The sequence below is a fragment of the Octodon degus genome, unplaced genomic scaffold, assembly GCF_000260255.1.
Source record: "Octodon degus isolate 3935 unplaced genomic scaffold, OctDeg1.0 scaffold00176, whole genome shotgun sequence".
Taxonomy (NCBI): domain Eukaryota; kingdom Metazoa; phylum Chordata; class Mammalia; order Rodentia; family Octodontidae; genus Octodon; species Octodon degus.
The window spans coordinates 85,871-94,548 of NW_004524752.1; positions in this window are offsets into that span (position 1 = coordinate 85,871).

The following is an 8,678-nucleotide window of genomic DNA, read 5'->3' on the forward strand; positions in this document are numbered from 1 at the left end:
AGAGCAGGGGCATGTGAGACATTAGCTTACAATAACAATGGAGATCATGCAATGTAAAAGAATTACAATACAGAGGGTGAGAGAAATGAGAACTTTTTCATCAGGTTGTTCCAGAAAACCTGGGTGTTCTCCATTCCTTTAAGCTTCAGGTGGAGTCTGACACTGCACCAGTCTGTGAGCGTAGCGGAGTCAGGAATGAACGCACCACATTCTGTTTTCATAACCACACAGACTGTACCTCATACTGCTGTTAGAATATCTGGGCCAGTTTGGTTTCATAGAATGAGTTCTATCATCACTTTTACTTCTGAATTTCATAACAAAATACCCTCTGCTGAGTCACTGAGAACTTTTGTATATAACTAATAAGAGAGTCAATGAGCCCCATTACGATCTCAAGTCCCGTTTGGGGGATAAAGACAGACCAAATGATCACAGCAGTGAAAATGGATCTGGTTCACTGATGCCACAAGGCTGGGAGGCTAGCTCGTCAGTCTATGGTTTTAATCCAGCGCCCCTACCCCCATGGGAACTGACTCTAATGTACCTCTTCCAATCTACCCTGGAAACTACCAAGGCCACAGGTTTGTGCCACAGAGCTGCTGAGTGCTCTTTAGGCCTGGCCATCTTATTCTGGCTCTTGCCTACCAATCAGCAGACAGATGTTAAGTTGTTTTAACACAATAGGATGGTTAGAGCTCTGCACAGGAATCGTTTTGCATGGCATTGCTTCATTTATCACAAGCGGGACTTTTTATTCCCAACAAAGGAGCATTACTTGGCTGAACTGCTCCAGAATATGTGCCAGTCATAGATGTTCATCTCAGACCTGAAAATATTTATCAGTGGATTGGTGGTTATTTTTCATCATGGGAGTCCTGATTAGGAGTCTAGGATAGATCAGGATCTCTATTTTTCCATGTGTAAGTATTAATTGTGGCTACAGAAAAATTCATCCTGGGGCCTTTTGATGAAGAGTCTCATTTATTGGCCAGTAGAAGACATTAGACCTTGTAGCAAGCTTTAAAATGATCACTGCACTTTGTAGCTGTTGTATAAAAATTTTAAAGCTTTATCCATTCCTCTTCCTATAGAGAAGACACCACCATGGCAGTCCACAAGAGCAGGCAGGTAAAATAAAATAAAGATAGGAAAAAAAAAAAAAAAAGAGCAGGCAGGTGTCCACAAACCCAGCATGCACCTTCGTTTTTTAAATTTTATTTTATTTATTGATTGATTGGCATATTGCTGGACCCAGTCAAGAGAAACATTCTTTTTCCTATTGAGAATGGCATAAGGGTTAAGAAGAAAATGAATTTTCTGACTGTGACTTTAGCAGACATAATGTAGTTGTGAGAGGATATGTTTAAGGAGAACAATCTTATTGGAGACTGGGTGGCACAGGATGGATTAAGTTGCTGAGTGCAGGAGCCTCTGGCTGTGTTGGAAGAACGCATGTGCACAGGTGTTCTGAAGTCAAGATAACTGCAGTGGAGGCAGCCAAGACCGTGGGCTGCTGACACCCCCTATGCCAGAGGTGTAAAGCTGCCAACAGTAGAGATAAGATGGTTCTCTTAACTGGCAAACTTCATTAGTTGGAGAAGTCTTTGAACTGACTCCCAAGGTTCCTGCTCAGTTCCCAGGTTTGCTTCAGTATCCCCTTACTTTGTTTGAAAACCAAATAAATATGGTCTGTGCAGAGAAATTCTTTGTCTCAACCCCCAGGGAATCTTCAGTTCTGTCAGAGGGTTTCCATCCTCCTGGAGCCCAAATCATACCATTTGTCTCTTTTATTTAAACCTTCACAGGCTACTCATTTAGGAGATTAGGGGTATGGTGTGACCCTAATATTAACTAATCTATCTTGAATCAGCCTTCTTATTCTTCCTGAGTAGTATATGCAAGTCCTCCAAAGGCTCTCAGAAGTATTCTTGACCTTGTAAAGTCTCCAAAAGAGCAGGTTTAATTCTTGACTGATGAACCCAAGAAATATGCCCTTGTTCTCTCTTCCTTCCTTCCTTCCTTCCTTCCTTCCTTCCTTCCTTCCTTCCTTCCTTTCTTTCTTTTTCTTTCTTTCTTTCTTTCTTTCTTTCTTTCTTTCTTTCTTTCTTTCTTTCTTTCTTTCTTCCTTCTCTCTTTCTTTCTTTCTTTTTTGTGGTACTGGCAATTGAACTCAGGACCTTGTGCTTGCCAGGCAAGCACTTATTCTACTGAACTATCTCCCCGGCCCCATGCCATTGTATCTTGAAAGATGCTGGTAAAGAAAAGGTGGGGGCTTGCTTTTTCTGCTTGATTGTTTCAAAAGCAAAGGAGGCAAGCCCTACTGACTTCTTGAATAGTGGACTTGAAGATTTCCCCTCAAAGCATGATTGACCCAAATGTCCAGTGCTTTTCTTTCTAGGTGGCATGAATCATGTTTCCTTTAATAATTTTCCACTGATCATCTGGAGTGAATAAAACTTTATGATCTTTTCCCTTAATCTACCAGCCATCCCTTTCCATATTACATCCTCACTGCCTTGTACATTCCTTTTCAATCTCTTTTTTTCCCCCGTAATTTTATTGACAGTCAAATAGCAATGAGACAGTTTCAGATCAAATTGGTAGGACAGTTTCAATAATTAACACATTGTGTACTCTCTTCCTAGTGGTTATTTGCTGTACAAGATGCTGACATGATATCCTATTTACAAACACTATTACAACAAATCCCTCTATTCATTAAAAGAATGTAACTATATATCTATCCTAACCATTTTGAATACACAGATACAAAATGGACATTTATCTGTATACCCTTTTTGGTTAAGTTCCGTTATTTGAATATTATAGGTGTGTAAACTCAGCAAAATATCCTAAAAGAGTCCAGTAGTCCATAATAGTATTGGGTCTTCCATTTGACTGGCAGTGTCAGAAATTGTTGACCCAAGTCCCCTACAGCTCAACATTACAACATAGCTTTACTTCTTGTACTTCATTTTTATACTTTTCTACTGGATGGTTAAGACCAAGATAAAGCAAGACCTATACAACAAGAGTTGTAGTTTTTGGATCTGAGAAGGTCAGTCAAATCCCCTCAGGATTTATTTTGAGATCCTGTACCTCTCTTTTTTTTTGAAATATACTTTTTAAAGTTTGTAATACTAGGAGAACATATCATACAATGTCTTTTAAAGTGTAAGTCAAAGATATAGTATAAATTTTAGAACAAAAATTAAGATTAAGTAATATTCAGAAAATTAAATACTAATTAATTAAAATTAAATGTTTCAAAACAATTGAACTAAGAAAAAGTTTTCATGGTAGAAAAGAAGTACTAAGAGTAAAACATAAGATAAATACTGGAATGGCAAATAAATGACCAGCACTTCTAAAAGTTTGAGGATAGGATATCACACAAAGTTCTAGTGTGTTGTGGACATGCATAATGACTGTGACAGTTACTGGTGGCCAGGTGTCACTTGTGGGACTGAGCTACAGATATTTCTTTGAAATTCACCCTGTAGACTCAGATGGAATCATGACCCATAGGGTGGAAGAGAAGTCCAGTGCTGATGGAAATATTTTGCTGTTGAGCATAAAGAATAACTGAAAGACTACTATTGTATAGCTCTTATTCTCCTGTGTTTAATTGTTTGCCCTATTTAGTGGGTTCTTTCCATTCTCATTCATGGGGCTGTGATCAATTTGCTTTCTCTCTAGAACATCATTTAGTAGTCTGTGTAGGCTTGGCTTTGTCATCATGAAATTCTTTAGTTGTTCTTTGTCATGGAAGTATTTCACTTCTCCATTATACTTGAAAGAGAGTTTTGCAGGATATATCAGTCTGGGTTGGAATTTATTTTCTTGCAAGACTTGAAGTACTTTGCTCCATGCTCTTCTTGACTCAGTAGTGAAGAGAAATCTGCTGTTATTCTGATGGGTTTTCCTTTAAATGTGATCTGTTTCTTTTCTCTAGTGGGTTTTATTATACTCTTCCTGTGTTGAATTTCTGGGATCTTGATGATTATATGTCTGGGTATGGTTTTAATTGGATTGATGTTATTTGGAGTTCTATATGCTTTGGTTACTGAATGTCAGATTGTTGCACCATATTTGGGGAGTTTTCTGCCATTACTTCTGCCCATATTCTTTTTATATCATTTGTATTGACTCCTTCCTTCTCATTGATGCCTAAGTTCATTGTTCATCTTTGCATTGTTCATCTTTGCATCATCTTGCAGGTATTGAATTATTTTTTCCTGCATCCTAGTTGTTTTTAAGAGATCTTTTCTTACTGTTTCACTAGGTGCAATGGTGTTTTTCAGGTCAGAAAGTCTATTTTCACTTTCACTCAAACAGTTTTGCCAGCTTGTGATTGAGGTTTTAATTTCCTGTATACCACTTTGAATCTGTTTCATACATTCTATTTCTTTCCTATATTGCTTATTCAGGGTTCCATCATTTTTATATTCTGCTCTATTTTTTTTATCAATGTATTCTTTAGAAGCACTTACTCCTTCTTTGATTATAGTTATTACTACATTTTTTAGTTCAGAAATTATTTCTGATGTGATTTCTTCTATACCTTTCTGAAGTTGTTATTCTAATGCTATTATTTCAGAGATATCAAGTGTGTGATTTCCAGTTTCCTCAGTGCTAGTGTCATCTGCATTTGTACTGGGTGAACTCGGGGCCTGAGACTGCATTTTGTTCCTTTTCTTTGTCATTGTGTATACCACTGTCTTCTGGCCTTTGGTGTGGAGCTTAGATAGCGTTATTACCTTAGCACCAGGTCTGGATCTACGAAGTTCAAATTCCTCCAGGTGGGTGTTGTTTGGATCTGGCTGCTGTGCTCCACATCTTCCTGCTGCAGTCCTTGGAGTTGAATCCTTTGTGTCACTCTGGCAAGATGTTCTGCTCCTGAATCAGCTGGGTGGGTCTTGCCTCAAGCCTCTTTGCAGGGAGTTCTGCTGAAGGGTTCCTTGCTGGGCCTGCACTCTGGGTCGAATGAGGATCCAGTGGGCCCCGGGAAGTCTCATTCACACACCGGACCTGGGCTCTGGATCAATTCAGGATCCGTGGGCCCTGGGCAGTCTCACACACACACTGAGCCTGCATTCTGCGTCTAGTCAGGATCCCACACACGCCGGGCCTGGGCTCTGGGTCTATTCAGGATCTGTGGCCAGAGTGATCTCACTCACCTCAATCTCTTAATAGAAATGGGTTATACTTAGGCTTGGAGTTAGAGGCTCTAAAGCCATCTGTGAGGCCTCCTTCAGTAATGGCTGTTTGGCACTATGCTCTGCCAAGACATTTCCCTGGATTATGGGAAGGTGCCCCTTTGGTGCCCTCTGTAGTGTATTACAGGTCAGTAGCCACACCACTTCTAGGACAGGCCCATGAGTAACTGGAGAGTTTTCTTTTTCTGTTAAGGGTCCCCTTTCTCTCTGTATACCCCATGGGTGTGAAGCACTAAGAAAACAGTTGGAGTCAGTACAGATGTTGACTTCCTTCTTTTCTCCTAATTGTAAGATTTGGGGAAGGGCGATAAGGTGATTAAGGAAGCAGCTTTGCCTCCATCACCTCGGGAGGCTACTATTTGCATAACCTGCCCTCTGACTCTCAGTATTCACATAATTGCTTCCATTGGTGAATCTGCATCAGGTTATCTAAGGACGGACGTGTCTTTATGGCCTGCTAGAGTAAACCAGTCTGTGGTTTCCACACAGGAGTGAAGCAGGCCATCTTCTGGGGCAGAAAGCAAGATTGCTGGATTTGAAGTTTGGCAACCTTGAGAGTAATCTCCAGAGATTCTAGCAGGAGCGCTTGATGTTTAGGTAGCCATCCTCCAGGTGGCTATGGGTGTCCTTTAACTTTAAGAACACATTGAACCAGACTGGGGTTTGAACCTCCAGTAGGTGCTCTAGAGTTAATTGAGTGGCTTCAACTATCCACATGACATTGATGCTTCATATTTAGAAAGGCAAGCACAGGCCAAAGGATGTCTCCCAGCCTGGGAGTAGGATCCCCACTGCGGTGCCCTGCCTTTCGCTCATCTAATCCAGGAATTTCTAAAGCAGGAGCAGATAGCAACACGTCCTTGAGTGTTTGAAAAGTCTCCAGCTGTCTTCTAGTCCATTCTAGGGACTCATGCCTTGGAGAAGCTTAGCAGTGAGTGTAAGACTGAGAATTCGTGTCCTACAAAATCCAGCTATCTCTAGGAAGGTCTTGCACTGCCTTTTGTTTTGAGGTAGGCTTAGCTTTATAAGTTTTCTTCTTTTTCAGGAGTAAGAGTTTGTTTCCCTGGTGTCTTAGTTACTTTTCTTGTTGCTGTCTCAAAATATCTAATACCAAAAGTTAAAGGGGAAAAGGTTTGGCTCATGGTTTGTAGGAGTTTCAATCCATAACTGACTGGATCCAAGGCAGGGTGACTTGGCAAAGTGGCATTGCTGAAGAGAAACAACTCATGGCAGGCAGAAGATAGCAAAACCAAGCAGGCAAAGACCTTAGAACCTTTTTTTTCTGCCCCTTTTATACTCTGTCTAGGCTGCCAGGATTAGGATGGTCCCAACCAATCAGTGGACTGATTCAGTAATTACACTCCCTTAATTCCAGCATTGCACGTGAATCAATCACATACACCAGATCCAGCCACCTCTGAAAAGCCCACCTCTGACTGGATGAGGCTTTGGGGGGATGTCTAGACATAAGCCGTAACACCTGGGGTGAAAAATACATCTTTAAATACTTAACTCATTGCTGAGCTCTCTGAGCCTTTTGTGGGGACACTTGGTATCCTGAGCCCAATGAGAAATTTAACCCGAGCTACATTTTCTTTAGCTTTGTGAAGGTACAGATAAGAAGACCACCTACATACTGGAGCAGAATCCCATTTTTAAAATTTAGACTTTACCTTAGGAGCAAGAGTCTGACCCTAACATAAAGGCAACTCATGTCAACATCCCTTTGGTTAGGTTTATATTTCTCTCCTGCCAGACTCATCTGTAAAAGACCGTAAATTGGCCCAGTTATGAATGCAAGCAACATTTGGGCATGGTGGCACACCCCTGTAATCTCAGCATTCAAGAGGCTGAGTCAGGAAGATCACAAGTCTGAGGCCACCCTGGCTTACATAGTAAGGTCAAGACCAGCCTGAACTGCATAGTGAGGCCCTGTCTAGAAAAAAAAAAAAAAAAAAAAAAAGTAACCAGTAGACTAAGATAATCCAGAAAATATTTAAACCTTCCATCAAGAAAAAACCAAAACCAAACCAGAACAAAACAAAACCTACAAACCTATGCCTGTAGGGTGGACTAAGTACATTCTTGGGAGAGAGGTATGGGCTACGCTTTGGGAGGAGGGAGCCATCTACTTTTTCTCAGGTTTCCTATCCCCTCAAGAGAAGCATGAATCTTCCCAATTCCAAACTGTAACATGTCTCATTTCTCTGAGCACCCATACTCCACTCTTGAGTGCGTCCTAAACCTCTAATAAATCCTTCCATGCCTCTGACTGAAGCATCCTGAAAATTCCTTTGCCATGATGGAAGTCACTGAAGTTGTTATGGAGGAGTGGATTAAATTCCTTCTTTAAGCTTCAAGAATTTCTCAGATCCAGTGTGGTGACGTTTTCTCTTGGCAAGCCAGCCAGGAGGTAAAAAGAGACATCAAGAGGGAAGGTGACTTTGGTAATTGCAGCTGGAAAGTTTCTCATTATTTTTCTTTTTTCTCTCTCCCTCCACATTCTTCTCAACCCCTTGCTCTCTGAAGCATAGTTTATCCTTTTGTTCTGCTTTTTTTTCTCTCTCTCTTTCTGTGGAGTCCTTTAGACAAGGATCACACCCCGTTCCTGGATTAGGTGGGCCCTGCATAGCTTGGTCTCCCAGGAAGACACAGAATAAGGCAGAGGCCCCATCCAGCGTCTCGAGCAAAGTTTCTCCTGCAACAGGCGTGGGAAACCCCAAGCCTGAGACACAGCGGAGAGAACCAGTCTCCAGATCACACCAGAGAAAGCAATCTCCCAAAGAATGCATGTTGTGGGTCCTAAACACTTTGGCCTGAGGGAAGGCCTCAAACTCTCTCTCTCTCTCTCTCTCTCTCTCTCTCTCTCTCTCTCTCTCTCTCTCTCTCTCTCTCTCTGCATAAACTTGGTCCACCTGATGTTACAACCCCCTTTGTGGATGTCAAGGAACATGTTCTAAGCTGTGCAGATTCAAGTGGTCATTCAGGTGAAAACTGACATTACCTGTGGGACCTGGTGACATCTATAGATTCAAACTGAGAACAAGCACACTGGTTTATTTTTCTCCTCATCTTTCCCTAAGGAAAACCCTAAGCCCTTTCTTATGCTTTTTCTCCCATTCAAATTTTCATCTGTCAGACAACTCCCATGGAAGAGGGGAGAGGAAGTGTTTGACTTCTGTATTTTCCCTGATGTGTCCGCCTTCTGTGCAGATGTAGGTGTTGAGTGCCATCTGCAAACTTCCAAAGTCTTTGTGAGTTCCTTGTATGTATTGTAAGTCCCTAGATGTACAAATATTTGGGGTAAATTTTTGAGTAAGACCCAAAGATAGTTTTTGCTATGTAGTTTAAGCTGGTCTTGAACTCATGCCAATCCTTCTGCCTCAGTGTGCTGAATGCTGGAAGTATAGGCATGTGTCATCACACCCATCAAAATCCAGTTTTTATTTTTATTTT